Here is a 19725-nt window from a genome sequence, read left to right as displayed (position 1 = left end):
ATGCGCAATCTGTTAGCATTTAACACGTGTCATTTTAAAGATGTTTCTTATACACATCATTACTGTCGTATCAAAAGCTCATACATCCATTATTTCATTTATATATTTCAATTTTACACTAATAAGGTCACCATAACAGAATTGTTTGTTATTTTTTATGTATCTGCATTACTATGCATTATTAATTATTTGTCATTTAACAAACATCTATTTGGTCACAACACTTGTATTTCATCTTAATTGTCTGCAGGTTGAATGTCTCAGTAGAGACTCACTTCATAGCTTAATTATCTTTTTTTTTATTAATAAAATTATAATGATGATTCATTTTTTTTCTACTTTTTTAGGTTTTGCTATACGTTTATTACATGCATTTATATTATTAGGCATAGTTGTAGAAGCAATACTTATTTTATCTTATATATATATATATATATATATATTATATATATATATATATATATATATATATATATATATATACACATTGTTTTTTAAGGTTAATAATTATAGTAGTTATAAAAGACCAAATAAAATATACACTCTTACCCGTTCTTCGAGGGATGTTTAGTAAACACAACGGTTCCATAGAGAACCCAAGAACCCTTTGCATGCTTAAATGGTTCTCTGCATAGATTGATGGAGAATGTGCTGTATGTGGTTCTACATAGAACCTTTTTGAAAATGGTTCTAGCACTAAAAAGGGTTCTTCTATTGTTACAAGCTTGACATTGTAACAATAACATAACCATTTCTGGTGCTATAACACATTCTCCGTCAATCTGAAGAACGATTTCACCATGTACAGAACCATTTAGGCATGCAAAGGGTTCTTGGGCTCTCTATGGAACCATTCTGTTTACTAAAGAATCCTTGAAGAACCATCTTTTTAAGAGTGTAGATCAAACAAGCAAGCACACATAATTGTACAAATTGTATTATTATTATTATTATTATTATTATCATATATTTTTTGAGGGTTCTTTTCTGAATTAGAGCAGATCTGTTAGCAAAAGAGTTATCATCACTGTTGTTCGGTCAGTAAGACCACCACAGTCTGACCAGACCACTCAGTGCACCTGTTCACTAAAGCCAGGAGATTACACGTGAATACCTGCACGTTTATCAGCTCTGGCATCACTTGACCTTTGACCCTTTGGGTGGCTGTAATTGTGCTGTAGAGTAGCTGGTGTGAACTAAAGAGGCTAATCCTGCTGCTGGAGCTCAGGGACAGTGGTTAAACTCTCAGATTAGAGGAGGATTATATCAGGAGGCGCTTATTACTCCTTATTATCACTTTAAACTGATAAGTGTGAAAATGCTGCAGTCTAAGGGTCTCTCTGGGGTCAACTGTGAGAAATGACCCCTGACTGGAGCTCAGCACAGATTACTGAGCAATCCTTCAGTTTAAACACACTGACATGCAGCAGAGCATTCTTCAGCACAGAGAGAGAGAGAGAGAGTTGAAGGGGAATTCCATCAATGTTTCAAAATTTCTGCACAGTTGAGTGGTTGAGATGTGAGCAGAGTCACTTCGAGTGGTTTGGTGTGAAATGGTTCAGATTTCTTTACAGTGGTGGTGATAGGAACCAGGGGTCGCCATGACTACAACACAAATATACACATTTTGTTTATTATCCAAAACCACCAGTGAGCCTACACGTGTCTTCTGAGTTTTATGTAGAATGTTGATGATGGGAAAACAGTGGAAAATCTGAAAATAATAAGTTTTCTTTGGGGACTATTTTGCCTCACATGTATCCCTCCACCATGAATAGATTTTAAGGCCAAAACCTCCTCAGAACTATCATAAAACAATATCTCAGACATCAGGCAGTGAATTCATAACCATTTCATGTAATATCTTTCTGTGAGGGAGATTTTAGAGGTGGACATCTGGTTCCTATCACCACCACTGTGAACCATTCTGACTCAAACCACTCCTAATTATGCAGAATCACTTAAAAAAAAAAACATCATTAATGTGTCCATGTAGCACTAACGCTGAGTGTGCTAAGTGTAAACGTTTCTGGGCTGTGTTTTGAGACTGCTGTGAAGCCTGATGCACGTCATTATTTCTTTGTTTCAGATCTAGTGAGCTGAGAGAGAGAGACGCCACAGAGAGAGCGAGAAGACACAACGCAGTCCAAACGCTGTGACAGAGTTCACAGATGGAGACAGGAGATAATTTTGTCCTCTGTGATTCTCATACACACACACACACACACACACACACACACACAGGTCATATGCAAAGCGTGAACGCTGTACAGCTTGTACCCTGAGTAACGCAGCTGAACGCTTCAAACCAGATGGACAAATTTAGCACATAAGGATGTTTGATGTTGTCTTGTTGTCATGGAAATGACTGTAGTATAATCATGAAAATGGCTGTAGCATAACCATGGAAATGACTGTAGTGTAACCCTAGAAATGACTGTAGTGTAACTAAGGAAATGACTGTATCATAACCATGGAAATGACTGTAGCATAACCATGGAGATGACTGCAGCATAACCATAGAAATGACCATAGTGTGACACTGGAAATGACTGAAGCATAACCATTGAAATGACTATAGCGTGACACTAGAAAATGATTGTAACATAACCCTGGAAATGACTGTAGCATAACCATGGAAATGACTATACTGTAACCATAACCATGGAAATGGATGCATTGTTACCATGGAAATGGCTATGTAGTAAACATGAAAATAAGTGTAATGTAGCCATGGAAATGAGTGTAGCATAATCATGATAATAACCATGAATTAGTGTAGCGTATGCATGCCAATGAGTGTGCCCCCATGGAAAAGAGTGCAGCATTTCCATAGAAATGAATGTAGCATAACCATAGGAATATATGTAGCATAACAAAGGGAATGGGTGGAATGAAACATTGGGAATATGTGCAGTGTAACCATGGAAATGTTAGAATTTTATTTCTATTTTATCTTGATTCTGACAGCTGGGCAGCCAAAGTGCACCTGCATAATTTACAGATTTCATATGCGACTCGATCACCTTTAAGGCCCAGGAAAGGGGGGGGGGGTTCGCTGGGGAGACCAAAACTGTTTTGAAGGGGGGGGGCATATCCCCCACACAAGGACACACAGTGATAAACACAACTGAATATGAGCAGTGATTTAATCCCACTGAGCTCAACTGTTTAGAACAATCTCAGTTTATAGGACTTTATGAGCATAAATGAAGATAATAAATGAAAACCTTTTCATTTCAAACATGAGGAACACACACAGGCAGACAGACACACACCAAGTGAGAAGTGTAAGCGTTCCTACATTGTGATGGTAAGATGAAGAGAAGTAAATTGGGTGCCACCCTAAACACCCCCTATTGTGCTAGATCTAATTGTAGTTTCATTCACACACACACACACACACACACACACACACACACATGCACACGCACATGCACACGCACATGCACATGCAACTCTAAAGACAGTTTCAATTTGACTTTGTTTCCTTTAACTGTCCCCCCAGGGCCAAACTGCTAGAAATTTCCTGGAGAAGAAAACCCCCAGTGTAATGTGAACATTTAAAAAATAATATATTCCACATGTATTATGTATGTGCTTGTATGTATATGTGACATTAATATGTCCCATACGTATTATATATGGGCAAATATCTATATGTAATTAATGTGCCTTATATTTATCATACTGTAAGTACCTATATATAACAAAATCTCCTATATGCAGCACTCCATTCACTTTAGGATGTGCAGAAATCTAGTTTAAGTACATGTATGTAATAATAAAATGTCTCATTTTGTATTATATGAATGTAAATAGATATATGTAATAATATGTCCTATGTACATTACATATAATACAAGTAACTATCTATATATAATAATAATAGTCAAATATATATATTTGTGTGTAGCTAACTATGTATCTATATGTAATACATGTTAATAATAAATTTATATCAATTATATAAATAGCATTATTTAAATATTAAAATTACCATTAGCAAAGTATTTGGCCTGTTATGATGAAATGCCACCTCTGTATATATATATATATATATATATATATATATATATATATATATATATATATATATATATATGCATGCAAGGTGGACTGACAAGGTAGCAGTCTCTAATAGAGTGGACAGTGAGTGGACACAGTGTTTAAAAACTCCAGCAGCACTGCTGTGTCTGATCCACTCGTACCAGCACAACACACACTAACACACCACCACCACGTCAGTATTACTGCAGTGCTGAGAATGATCCACCATCCAAATAGTACCTGCTCTGTGAGGGTCCATGGGGGTCCTGACCACTGAAGAAAAGGGGAAAAGGGGGCTAACAAAGTATGCAGAGAAACAGATGGACTACAGTCTGTAACTGTAGAACTACAAAGTGCACCTATATAGTAAGTGGAGCTGATAAAATGGACAATGAGGGTAGAAACAAGGAGGTGGTCATAATGTTATGTCTGATCGGTGTATGTTAATAATGCATATATATCAATTATATAAATAGCATTATTAAAATCATCATTAGCAAAGTATTTGATAATGATTAGTTTGCTGTTTTTAAGAGCCTGTTATTATAAAGTGCTACCTGTGTATTATATATAAATGTAAGTAATTGTAATACATAAACACTTAGACACACATTGTTTGCATGCATACTCACAAACACACACACACACACACACACACACACACACACACACACACACACACACACTCTGAAACTCTTTCCTGTAAGCTACATTTGTCTCATGTTTCCTCGCAGGGTGTGATTTTTTCTGACACTGATAAGCTCTGAGAGTGAGACAGTAATGCGATGCTTAATACACTCTCAGTTTCCTGGATGTTCAGAGAAACGTTCTGCAGGCCGGAGCATAGGGGCACTGCGGAAAAACATTGTTCCCACTAGGAGCATTCTGAGGTCAACTTGAGTTCATAAAGAAAAGCATCAGTTTATACACTTCAGTATTGGGGGGCTAAATATAATCACTTTGATTTTGAGGTCAGGATTCAGTTGGATTTTCTGTATATATTCAAATGCCTTAGTTCAACAGCACTGTATTTGTGTTCTATACAGGATAGTTTGTCTCAGATAAATAAAAGTTCTTCAACAGAACTTTTTCAGCACCTGCAAAATAAACCCCAGAAATCCCATCTTGTAGAACTGATGAGGTCAGTGTCACCAATTTTTTAATTTTGAGGTTAGCGTAACTGACTTTTATTTTGTTGTCAGTGTCACTGATTTTTTAATTTTGAGGTCAGTGTCACTGACTTTTATTTTGAGGTCAGTGTCACTGATTTTTATTTTGAGGTCAGTGTCACTGATTTTTATTTTGGGTCAGTGTCACTAATTTTTTAATTTTGAGGTCAGTGTCACTGATTTTTTAATTTTGAGGTCAGTGTCACTGATTTTTATTTTGAGGTCAGTGTCACTGATTTTTTAATTTTGAGGTCAGTGTCACTGATTTTTATTTTGAGGTCAGTGTCACTGATTTTTTTATTTTTGAGATCAGTGTCAGTGATGTTTTGATTTTGAGGTCAGTGTCACAGATTTTTTTATTTTGAGGTCAGTGTCACTTTTTTAATTTGAGATCAGTGTCACTGATTTTTTGATTTCGAGGTCATTGTCGCTGATTTTTTTAATTTGAGGCCAGTGTCACTTTTTTAGTTTGAGATCAGTGTCACTGATTTTTTGATTTCGAGGTCATTGTCGCTGATGGATCAATAAACAACATGGAGATGCAAGGTTTTGTGTGACAGCGATGAGTGTAAAACATATGGAGAAATATTTGGGACACTATTACACATGTTGACATATATCACTGCTGTTGTAACAAAACCTTGTATCTCCAAAATGGTAACTTTACAGGAAATTACTTTTAATATAAGCCAGTGGAACCAGAATTTTTTTCAAGTAATTTGAGTTTTTTTCTTTTGGTCCATTTCTTGTGAAATTTACAGACAATATAAAGGGCAGCAAGCATTTTCAAATTATGTCAAATCTAAAAAATGACAAAAATGGAGATACGAGGTTTATGTATATATATATATATATATATATATATATAAAACACATGAGCCAAAAATCATGCAAATGGGATTGTGTGTGACCCCACGCCCTGGCAAGGTAGTGAGAGAGAGAAAGTCATTTATATTCTTTCTCTTCTCCCAGATGATAGGCATCTGCTTCATTTTTCCCACCTCTCACCCTCTCTCGCCCTCTCCCTCTCTCTCTCTTTCTCTCTCTCTTTTTTTCTGGATGAGTTGGGATGTTCCCGTGGGATCGCCTGACTGCAGCGTTTTCCAGGTTCTGTTTCTCCATCGAGAGTAACATGCCCGGACCACCACACACACACACACACACACACACACACACACATACAAACACAGGTAAAGTAATCAGCCCACCGGTCCGTCTAACCTCAAACATGAAAAACATGAGACACCCTTGTTCTTCTATTAGACACATAGATAAATCAAACACACACACACACACACACACACACACACACACACACACACACATACATACATACACAGACACACACACGCTCATCACCTCTCTCGCGTGTTCCTCAGACACACACTCGCGCCCAGTTTCAGTCTGCATGTCCTGTCTTGCAAAAGAGGAGGAAACTGAGAAAACTCTCTGGAACACGGCCCAGGAACGTGTATGTGTGTGTGTGTGTGTGTGTGTGTGTGTGTGTGGTGTCCTTCACATTCATCATCTCTCCACAATGAAGTCCTGTTGAGAAATCCTTAGCATGACATCAGTCTCTTACAGAAAACGCTGCTCTTTTACACTCACTTCACCAAAATCAGTGTGCCGACCAGCCCCACCCACACAGCACTGCACTCGCTTCACAAGTAGCCAGCTAGCATTAACCTACTTATCATTAACGTTCAAATCATATATCAATCACGTGCAAGTTTTGGTCAAATTCAATGCTGTTGTTGATTTTCTAAGTGTGAATAAGTTACACATTCTCTACAGCAGGCAGGTCAAACTGGAGACCTTCCAGGCCAAAGTGCTGTGGAGGTCATCGTTTACCCTCATCTAACGCTCTGAATTCAGTTCATGAAGGCCTTGCTAATTAGCTGATGAGCTTAATCAGGTGTGTTTTAGCTGAAGCTTGCAGTATTTTGGCCTGCGAGGACTGGATCCTGACACGTGTGCGCTACAGAGAACACACTTCTGCACATTTTAATACACACTATACAGTCACTGGTTATTTGCTGAATTTAACATACTGGGAAAAATATAACAAAAAAATGTGGTTTGTGCAAACGTTATTTTTTATTTTTATTTTTTTCTAATTTGTCAATCAGAAATAAATAGAAATTGTGCATTAAAATGAGCTTAAAGTATGTGTGTGTGCTCTCTGCTACCTAATTTACACTTGGGAAATCAACAAAACTTAATTTTGTTCATGTAATGTATTTTATTCATATAGAGATGATGTGATGATATATTTCAATGCAGCACTTTTTCACTGAATGGTGCTCACGTTAACACAGCTGTTTGTTTGTAAAATAAACTGCTAAAAATGCTATAAAAATTGGCCTCTTAGTCAGGACCTTATTTAAGCGTTATGATCACCAAACAATTTGTCTCATTTTTTAATTCGAAATGAAATACAACCTTAAAAAAGATTCAAGGGTGCTTTAATAAAGGGAATGGTTTTATATAGAACCTTTTGCATGCTTATATGGTTCTTCAGATTGGAGAATGTGTTGTATATGGTTCTATACAGAACCACTTTGAAAAGGGTTCTATATAGCACTAAAAAGGGTTCTTCTATACAAGCTTGAGCCTTTTTTGGTGCTATTTAGAAGCTTTTTGAAAGTTTGAACCACATACACACATTCTCCATCAATCTGAAGAACCATGTAAGCATGCAAAGGGTTCTATAATTGTCCAGGGTTCTATATAAAACCACTCCCTTTACTAAAGAAGCCTTGCAGAACCATCTTTTTTGAAAGTGTGTATACAACTGAAGAACGCTTTTGGTGCTATACAGAACCCTTTTCAAAAAGATTGTATACAGAACCCTATGCAACACATCCTCCATCAATCTGAAGAACAGTTTCACCATGCAAAGAACCTTTAAGCCTACAAAGAGTTCTTTGAGTGTGGTTCTATATACAATCATTGTCTTTACTAAAGAACCCTAGAAGAACCATCTTTTTTGAGAGTGCGTACACAACAGAAGGACCCTCTCTTGGTGCTATACAGAACCCTTTTCAAAACGATTCTATACAGAACCATATACAACACATTCTCCATCAGTCTGAGCAACAATTTCACCATGCAAAGAACCATTTAGGCATGCAAAAGGTTCTTTGAGTGTCCATGGTTCTATATAGAGCCATTGTCTTTGCTAAAGAACCCTTGAATGAACATCTTTTTAAAGAGTGTATATATAACAGAAGAACCCATTTTAGAGCTATATAGAACCATTTCCAAAAAAGGTTCTATATAAGAACCATATACAACACATTTTGCATTAATCTGAAGAACAATTTCACCATGCAAAGAGCCATTTTACCATAATGATGCTTTTTCAAGAGCTGAATAATATAAAATTACCAAATTGTCCTAGTTAGCACTGATCTTCAGGAGCAGCATGCTAGTAATGCTAGCAAGGTTAGCTACTAGTTAGCAAGCTAGTCAGTTCTGCCTATTAGTACTACTTAACAACCAGATAGATTCAGCAGCCAAATAGTCATGGTTTCCCATGTAAGGAAGGAAATGAAGGGTAATACATGCATTTGTTACAACATACTTTAGTAAATTAATTTTTTACGGTCAGTCTCCATTTGGAGTGGAAAACCATGTTGACAAAAGATTAAATAATACTTTTCCCTTACAATTTCTCTGATCTTTCTTTTTTATCCTGTTTCCTAGTCGCTCTGCGTCTGTAAAACAGCTCGTCACAAAACCAATTTTCAACATTTGAGAAACCATTTTTAATATAAAACCATATTTTTAAGAGGTTTAACTTAGAAATGTGTATAAAATTTGTGTTTACTTTTTATATCATTGGTGTTATCAGGACTCTTATGTTACATATTACCACAATATTTTCAGCTCTGTTAAACTGCTTCTTTGGGTCGAGGCTCATCAGAGAGGCAGCATCTCAAGGCATGAGAAGGTGAGTCACACTTACTCACTACATTTCATTAATTTATTAATAATTTAGTTTATGGGGAAGCATATAACTTCTATGTGTCACTGGTGTTACATGTTGTCTATGTGTTGGCTTTATTGACTGGGTGATTAATATGTGGTCAAAATAAAGTAATATTTTGCCAGTGAGTCAGCCAATTTACAAAATCCTCAGTTTTAACCAGAATGTCATTGGTGTCACAGTCACTGGTGTTACACCATATTCATGTAACACCACACACACACACACACACACACACACACACACATTTTCCAAGCCGCTTATCCTTCTGGGTTGCGGGGGGGTGCTGGAGCCTATCCCAGCGGTCATTAGGCGGAAGGCAGGTTACACCCTGGACAGGTCGCCCATCCATCGCAGGGCTCATATAACACCAGTGACTGTAAAACATGTTTGGAATTAAGCTCTCCTTTTTGCATATATGATAATAGGAGATGTTAATGGACATTTTAAGATTGTTTAGTTTTGGGATGAAAGAAATTGATTTTTAAAAAATGTAGGACTTCTATCTGGTGTTCCTTTAGTTTTGGATCTTTTGCAAAGAAAAACAACAAAAACTAGACTAGATTTCTATATTAAACTGACAAACAAAATGTGCTCATTTGTATTAAAACAGGCTGTCAAATTCCATTTGTCATGCTGACCATGCATGGCTACTGACCACAATTATTTAGGTTACTTCAATGAAATGATCACTCATGTAGAAATGAAAGTAGCCTACAAAAACAGTGTAGGGTAAAAAAGTCTCAGGTCCAAAAACTCTTGGAGTGTTAAGCTCCCCTAGAGAACTGCAGGAGAAGTTCCCTTATAGAACCTCTTAGAACATACAGTATCTCTCAGTATAAGAAGTGAAGTTTCTTAGATTCTCATCTTCTCTTTTTGAATCATTTGGCCTAAAATAACAAGCCAACACTCCAAAGAGCTGAGAGGTATGAGCAACATCAAACAGTTCAAGAGTAGAAACCATGGGAGTAGCATAACCATGGAAATGGGTGTAGTGTAGCCATGGAAATAGGTACAATTTGACCATTGAAATACTTGTAGTGTAACCATGGAAACAGTTATAGTGTGACTATGGAAATGAATGAAATGTAACCATGGACATGATTGTAGGATAAATACAGAAATGGTGTAGCGTAACCATGGAAACAGATAAAGTGTGACTATGGAAATATGTGATGAATGACCATAGGAATGAATATAGCATAACCATGGAAATGTGTATAGTGTGCCCATGAAAATGGGTGCAGTGTAACCATAGAAATATAAAATTAAATATATAGATATAAAATTACCATGGGTCTGCATATGGTGTAACCATGGAAACAGATATAGTGTGACTATGGAAATAGGTGACATGCAACCATAGAAATGAATGTAGTATAATCTTGGATTACATGTTTGACATATTACAAGAATAACAATGGAACTGTATATGGCGAAACCATGGAAATGAGTGCAGTGTAACCATGGAAATAGATAAAAGATAACAAGGGAAATGGGTGTGGTGTAACCATGGAAACAGGTATAGTGTGAATATGGAAATGGGTGTAGTATGACCATGGAAACGGGTATAGTGTGAACATGGAAATGGATGCAGTGTAACCATAGAAACTATGGAACATAATGCAGTGAAACCATGGAAACTGATGTAGTGACACTGTGGAAATGGGTGTAATGTAACCATGGAAACTGATGGAGTGTTACTGTGCAAATGGGTGTAGTGTAACTATGGAAACTGATGGAGTGTTACTGTGCAAATGGGTGTAGTGTAACCATGGAAACTGATCTAGTGTCACAGTGGAAGTAGGTGTAGTGTAACCATGGAAACTGATGTAGTTTCACTGTGGAAATGGGTGAAGTGTAACCATGGAAACGTTACAGAAGTATAACCATGGTGTGGTGTATGGTGTAACCATAGAAGTGAGTGTAACGTAACCATAGAAATTGGTGAAGCAAACCTGTGGAAACTGATGTAGAGTCACTGTGGAAATAGGTGTAGTGTAACCATGGAAATGGGTATAGTGTGACTGTGGAACTGTGTGCAGCATAACCATAGAATTTGTTGTAGCCCAGTGATTCATGTATCAGTGATGTATTTGAAGTTTGGATGGATTTTATAATTCTGTTATAATTCTGTTTTTATAATTCTGTTATAATCCAGATAACGACTGCTGGGTTCTGATAAGCTCTCCTCATCTCCAGGGGAAACACCGCTTACGAGCGCTGAGGTGCTTCTTCAGGGTCTGAATGTGCTCCTGTGCATTTTATACATTTTTTTTTGTAATAGATATTAAGGATTACAGATTAGTAACCACTTCATTCACGGATCTGCACTAAAAAGCAACAAACATGCTTTATCTAAACGAGTGGGAGGGCGATAGCAGTAAGAAGATTAAAAACAGAAGCGGCTTTAGAAGATTTAGGGCTGAGCGTGACTCTTTCAGTGAAGGAATGCACCTGTTCCTCCCAGCAGAGAAAAGAAAACACCTGCTGCAGGTTACAGCGGAGGAGGGAGGGAGAGAGAGAGAGAGAGAGAGAGGGAGAGAGAGAGAGAGAGGAAGTAGAATGATAGGAAGGCAGGGAGGGGGTTATTGCCTCAGCGACAGAGCTGTCATTATGACTTTATCAGACCATAAAACAAATCTGCAAATGAAAAGAAAGGAGTGCAGGATGAAGAGAAAGAAGCTGGAGGAGGAGTGGCACAAGGGTTGGGGGGTGGAGAGCTGCGGTAACTCAACAGGTTTAACCAGAACTAAAAACTAACAAAAACTGTGATTACGGGGTGTTGAAAATATGAAGGAGCACCAAACCCCTCCAAACGAGGCCTCATTAAAGCGATAGTTCAGCAAAATGTTAGACTTACACAATTTTTCAACTGATTTTGTTTCTTTAATGTATAAATCGTGGATTATTTTCTCTGTGAGGAACTGTGTGGAAATGGAATGTGGAAATAATATATAAAATGCAGCTCAAAACAATAAATTACAGCAGTGTGAAAAACCGAATGGGGAAAAATTAAAAGAAGTAAAAAGATAAAAGGAAATAACAAAAATAGGAATGAAATGATAATAAAAACTTTCAGTTTAAAAAAATCCAGTACTAAAAAACAATGATATAACAAAATAGCAATATAGAAAAGTTTTCTGCTGCTTTTTTAAAACTGTGCCCGACAGATATTAATTTTAAGTTGGTATAATGAATCCGTTGTTATGAAATCCCAGGTGGTTGCTAAAGTATTGCTAGGCCATTGTCATGAAATCCTAGGTGGATGCTAAGGTGATGCTATGCTGTTGCTATGGTATCCCATGTGATTGCTACGTGTTGTATGGCTGTTGCTGTGGTATCCTGGGTGGTTGCTAAGGTGTTGCTAGGCCACTGCTAAGGTATCCCAAGTGGTTGCTATAGTGTTGCTGGACCGTCTTTGTAGGATACCAGGCTGTTGTTAATGTGTTGCTGGGCTATCCTATGTGATTGCTAAGATGTTACCTGGCCATTGTCATAGAATTCTAGGTGGTTGCTAAGGTGATGCTATGCTGCTGCTTTTATATCCCATGTAGTGGCTAAGGTGTTGCTGGGCTGTTGCTATGGTATCCCATGTGGTTGCTAAGATGTAGCTGTGCTGTCTGATGTGAATACATAGATGTTACAAGGTCATTGTCATGGAATTTTAGGTGGCTGCTAAGGTGATGCCATGCTGTTGCTGTGATATCCCAAGTGGTTGCTAAGGTGTTGCTGGGCCATTGTTGTGGGATTTCAGGTGGTTGCTAAGGTGTTGCTAGGCCATTGCTATGTTGTTTCAGGTGGTTGCTAACATTCATGTGAACATGTGTGCTAGTATATCAGCCTATATGTTATGTCTATGAGGGGCAGTGCAGGAAATGATCCTTGTCTTCGGAAGGCTGGAATTTTTTCAACGTTTGAACAAACTGTACATGTGATTGGTCCCAAAAACACAAGTGCACTATTCCCGTGTAGTTTGTAGTGGAGTTGTTCTATTAATCTCGAACAGACTTGATTATATGTTTTTCTTTATAACACACTGTTATGCATAAACATAGACTAAAGTACATGAGTATAACTAACAATAGTAGCTGCACTCTGAAGCCTAAATTTTGAGTGTACTTGTGTTTATAGATAACAGTATGTCATACACACACACAGGGGTTAAAACTACAGCTATTAATGCCAAACCAGTCCATTCACTCCACTGCGCGGTGTGCAGTTTTGTATGACTTCACTCGGGACTCTTTCAGTGACTTGTGCCTGAAATATTTAGTGATTTCTATCAATCGCATCACCTAAAACTTTCCACATCACAAGACTGAGTGATGCAAAATGTTATTCCTGTACTGTTTGGCCTTGTTTGTGTATAGCAGTCTGTTTGGCGTCTGCATACATTACTGAAATAGCAGCACGCGAACACATTTTCATGTGTTTGTGGGGGGAAATTTGCTGACTCATTTCACACTGATATGAACTCTTTTATACATATTCTATATTACATAAAGAGTAGCAGTCATTTACTTTAAGCACATTTCAGAATAGCAGTGAAAACATCAAAGCTATAGAACTAGATTTTCATTTGCTGTTTATATAGAACTCAGCATTAGTTTACTTATGAATCGGTCAAATCTCACTGGGCTTGCCTTCAAATGTGTTTATTTTAATTATCCCTCCTATTTGAAACGGTTTTAGTTCCATGTAGCTTCTCATATCCACTCAGACAGATGCAATATCCCTTTTTCTTTGTCCTGAGAATTTACATATCTCTACCTTTATTCTGCTGTTTCAGGGCATCTCTATTTTCTTATCTTAAAAAAACTTGTTTATACCTTTAATTTGGGTACTTTCAATCTTCAGTTAATTTCTAGCACAATATAATTTGTGTCAGTTGGCCTTCATGCTTATGTAACTGATTTAATATCTTAATTACTGCAGTATTTCCTTTGTTTTGTGGAAGGAATGAGGGAAGGAAGAAAAAAAGCTAAAGATAAAAAGGTAGGGGAAAAGGAAAGCAAACAGAGACAAAGCAAAAGAAAAGGACAGAAAGAAAGAAAGAAAGAAAGAAAGGAATAAATGGAGGAAAAATAAATAAATAAATACATGCTAAAAGAAAGAAAGAAAGACATAAAGAAGGAAGGAAAGAAAGAGGAAGGAATAAAGGAAGAAACAGAAAGAAATAAATGAAGGAATGATGAAAGAATGCAAGAAAGAAAATGTAAAGAAGAAAGAAAAAAGAAAGTAGAAAGAAAGAAAGAATGAAAGGAATAAATGGAGAAAAATATATTAATAAATAAAGGGATGCTGAAAGAAAGAAAAAGAAAGAAACAAATAAATAAATAAATAAATACATAAATAAATACATGTATACATAAATAAATAAATAAATAAATAAATAAATAAATAAATACATAATACATAAATAAATAAATTCTTTCTGAAAGAAAGAAAAAAGAAAGGAAAATTTGAAAGAAAGAAAAAATGAAGGAATGCTAAAAAAGAAAGAAAGAAAAAGAAAGAAAAAAAAGAAAAAATAGAAAGAAAAAATAGAAAGAAAGAAAGAAAGAAAGAAAGAAAGAAAGAAAGCTGTGAAGTTGCCTTCACAGTGGATCAGATGAGCCGTAAAGTTATTGTTATAATCTTCACAGCTGATCAGATAAGATATAAAGTTCTTGTTATACCTTCACAGTCAATCGCATGAGTTGTAAAGTTGCTGTCATAACCTTCACAGCTGTTCACATGAGCTGTAAAGTTACTGTTATAACCTTCACAGTGGATCAGATGAGCTGTAAAGTTACTGTTATAACCATCACAGCTGATCAGATATGCTATAAAGTTACTGTTATAACTTCACAGCTGATCAGATGAGCTGTAAAGTTACTGTTATGATCTTCACAGCTGATCAGATGAGCTGTAAAGTTACTGTTTTAACCTTCACAGTGGATCAGATGAGCTGTAAAGTTACTGTTATAATTTTGTGGATCACATGAGCTGTATAGTTACTGTTCTAACCTTCACAACTGATCACATGAGCTGTAAAGGTACTGTTATAACCTTCACAGTGGATCAGATAAGCTGTAAAGTTACTGTTCTAACCTTCACAGCTGATCAGATGAGCTGTAAAGTTACTGTTCTAACCTTCACAGCTGATCAAATAAGATGTAAAGTTACTGTTATAATCTTCACAGTGGCTCACAGGAGCTGTACAGTCAGACTGCAGATCAGATTGCAGTGGTTTTAAAGCAATTTAAAGCACTGGCTGAATAGAGTTTCTGTTAAAATTAGACTCTCAGGTATGTGAGGAATGTGTCCAAACATAGCGCTGCCCTCACAGAAGATCAGTTCTCAATTTTAAAACTTGTGTTTTTTCTGTGATTAGTTAAAAGAAAACAAATCACTGGCTAGTCGACTCAAGACAGGTCACGAAAATGTGTATCACAGTTTAATATAAAGGGTATTTAAAGGAGAAACAGGAACAACTTTCAGACAAAACATACCATAGAGTAAATTAGACATGCAAGAAAAATGTTAAAAAGGAATTAGAAATTTAAAAACAACATTCATTACAATTAAAATATTTATAAGAATTATGAATTAGTTACAATTACATAATCAGTTGAATTAGGATTATATTGCTTTATATGCCATTATGTTTTTTTTTACACATTTATTCGATTTTTACATTTTTTTATTACAGAGTCTAGAGAATTGTCATTTTACTGTACATTCAGTCAGAATTTCAGAATTTTTACACATAAAATTACACAATTAATGGCATATTTAATACATTATCAATTACCAGATTGTGACTGCAAACATTTACTGCAGTTATGCACAATTTTTAATTTGTTTTTTTATTCCAATCTACATTTTTAGGTACCCAAAGTAACTAGCTGAATACTACATTCTCAGAAATAAAGGTACTAAACTCTCATTGTGGCAGTCCCCCTCTTGTCACTGGGGTGGAACCCTCAAGGGTATATCTCGGTACCTTTAGTCAGTGAACATAACTGAACCATAATCCATTGAAATGATACTTTCTAAGTTGTATTGACTCCACACACCCCGTCTCGTCTCCAGGCTTTTTATTTTATTGTTCTGTTTTAAAACATTAGCTTATGAAAAGGTACAAATACATACTTTTTACCTGGAAAAACTTATTTAAGGTTCACAACTGGACCTTAAAACCACTGTAGTACCTTTAAAGGAACATTTACACTGTTTGTACCTTGAATGAATGAAAAATGTACCTGCACAGAACCTTTATTTCTAACAGTGTAAGATGAGTTTGGATGTACATATATTCAAATAGCTTCATCCATCCATATGAAATAATTGATCAGAGTTGTTATATTTGTCTTAAAATTAAATGTGTACACCAATACTTACACATGAAAAATGTTGCATTTTTGTAATAATAATAATAATAATAATAATAATAATATAATAATAATAATAATTTAGATTTATATAGTGCCTTTCACAATGCCAAGGTTGCTTTACATAACACATTTTCATACAAATCATCAGTCATATGCAAAAGTTTAAACAACCCCAGTCAAAAGTTTTGTTGATTTCCTAAATGAAATTAACATATTTTCTACAGAGACAAACGTCTGCACATCTTACCACACAATTACTGTATATTTATTAGATTAACAATAAACAAATAAAATAAAATAAAACATAAAATACTTTCGCAAAGTCCACATTTTATTTTTGTATTAAATTTGGCAAATAAGCAGTATTTGTGCAGAAGTGTATTTACTGAGGAGGATGTGTTCACTTTTCACTTCAACACAACATGTAATTTGATCAGGGGCACCCAAAATATTTGCAAATGGATGTACGTCTATGAATCCACAATATCTTTCATCCTCTCAGCCTCTCCAAGAATGTTACAACTTCATTGCACAACAAAACAGTTGTTCAGTATTAAAGCCATTGGCACACAAACAAAATATATTACTACAACACAATTGCTTCAGTTTATTCATTTTGGCAAATTATGTCAATTTGCCACATTTTATTCATTTGCAAGCCCTCAACACAAGCTCCTGTTCAGATTCACTTATTTATTATTGTGTGTTGGTGTTACTGTTGCTAGAACATGAGTAATCTATCAGTTGTGCAGTGGCAGCTTGCTGTTTTCGGCTGGTTTGTTTGCTGTTTATTTGTTTTTTAGGTCATTTGAGTACCTAACTTACTGTAATCTTTAAAGATTGTGTTTTATTGTGAAGGTTGTGCAGTGTTGTATATGTCAATGCCAAAGACAAACTGTACTCTATTGGAAAATGAAATAATAATCTGATGATTCAGATAAAATCCTTTCAATGAAACAGACTGTTTAATTAACATTTCTAAAAGGAGTGTTCAAACATGTTTTAATACCTTGCACAGTAATGAGGTGCGTCAGCTCTGAGCTATGCAAACTCTCGCCCACAAATGTTCACCTCAATTTCATCTAACAGTGTCATTGTCGCCTGTCACCTTTCGGATGAATGCAAAAATACTCCTGAGCTCGTAGCCGGGCAGGTCTGGGCTTGTGCAGTGGATTAGGAACTGCATGCCGAGCCACAGCCCCATAACGAACCCGCATACCATCTTGAAAAATCAGGTATCACCAGAAACCTACTTCCGGAAAAGAAATAAAAAATTATTTAAATATCAGATTTAACAATTACAAAAAAGAAGAGCAACAGGTGCTTGGACCCCTTAACACCTTTTTAGGCTGCTATGCAGAACAGAAAAGAAAGGAGTGATGGCATTCAGCCTCAAGAGCAAAGGTACTGGATGGAGCTCCATCACAACAGAAAATGCAGTTCCACTGCTCCATAGCTCAATGGTGGGGGGCTTTATACCCCTCTAGCCCACCCTTGGCATTGGATATGGTGATATTAGGCTAATGCGCCTGCTCCAGAGTGACCCATGCTCTTGGTCCATGATTTTCTATGGAGATTATACAAGCTGTTGTAATTGAACACCTGTGTCAGCAATATATTGCTGCTGTTGGAGCAAAACCTTGTATCTCCAAAATGGTAGCTTTACAGGAAAAGGAAAAAACATAGTTTACTTTTAATGTAAGTCAATGGAACCAGACCTTTTTCCAAGTAATTTTGGGACGTTTCTTTTAGTCCATTGACATTTTCACACAATATAAAGGACAGTAAGTATTTTCAAACTATGCCAAAAACGGAAAAACAACAAAAATGGAGATAAGAGGTTTTGGTCTGACACTCTTGAAAAAGGTTCCTAAATGGGTCTTATCAAGAGATTGTGAGTTTGAATCCCAGTGATGCCACAGCCATCCGTGTCTGGGAGTTCAAGAGATCATAACTGTCCTCTCTCTCTCTCTCTCTCTCTCTCTCTCTCTCTCTCTCTTTCTCTCTCTCTCTCTCTATTTATGTATTTATTTATTTATTTATTTAATTCACAGAATAATGGGCAGAATTTTAACACTGAATAACTAAAAGTTATGTCCATCTTATTTTTATACAAAGTACAATTTAAAAATGATATAAATTATTTTTACAAGATGCGATCATGCTACTTGATAAATTATACACCTGATTTATGACGAGTGCCCACATGCCTTTGGCCATATGTCTAAACACTGCTATTAGAACAAAACCTTGCATCTCCAAAATGAGAACTTTGCAGGAGAAGGAAAAAACCTACCAACTTTTTCCAAGTCATCTTGGGCTGTTTCTTTGGGTCCATTTGCCAAAAAATTAACATACAATGTAAAGAGCAGCAGACATTTACAAATGGTATCAGAAACTAAAAAACGACAAAAACAAGAGATACAAGGGTTTGATACACACACACAGTTGGGTTTGAGACCAATAGTGAAAAGGCTTCTATTTTGCATTTTGTTACAAATTATATTATCAGTATGGGAATTTGAGTGAAAAGTACAGCCCCATTTTCCAAAAAAGTTGGGACACTGTGCAAAATGTAAATAAAAACATGGAATGGAAAATGGAATGATGTTCAAATAATTTAAATGCTATATTTGATTGAAAATAGTACAAAGACAACATATCAAATGCTGAAACTGAGAAATATTATTGTTTTTTGAAAAAAATTTGCCCATTTAGATTTTGATGCCAGCAACACGTTCCAAAAAAGTTGGGACGGGAGCAACAAAAGGCTGGTAAAGTTGTGGAAGGCAAAAAAAAACACCTGGTGGTTAATTTGCAACAGGTCAGTAATATGATTGGGTATTAAAAGCATCCCACAGAGGCTGAGTCTTTCAGAAGTAAAGATGAGGAGGGGTTCACCACTCTGTGAAAGACTGCACAATTAAATAGTGCAACAATTCAAGAATAACGTTTCTCAACATAAAATAGCAAAGAACTTTTGCTTTTCATCATCTGTGGTGCATAATATCATTAGAAGATTCAGAGAATCTTGAGAAATCTGTGTATGCAAGGGACAAGGGCACAATTAAAAACAGACATGATTCTGTAGAGGAAATCACTGCATGGGCTCAGAAACACTTCTGAAAAACAC

The sequence above is a fragment of the Colossoma macropomum genome, unplaced genomic scaffold (genome assembly GCF_904425465.1).
Source record: "Colossoma macropomum unplaced genomic scaffold, Colossoma_macropomum, whole genome shotgun sequence".
In the NCBI taxonomy this organism is placed as follows: Eukaryota; Metazoa; Chordata; class Actinopteri; order Characiformes; family Serrasalmidae; genus Colossoma; species Colossoma macropomum.
Note: the sequence above shows the minus strand (reverse complement) of the source record.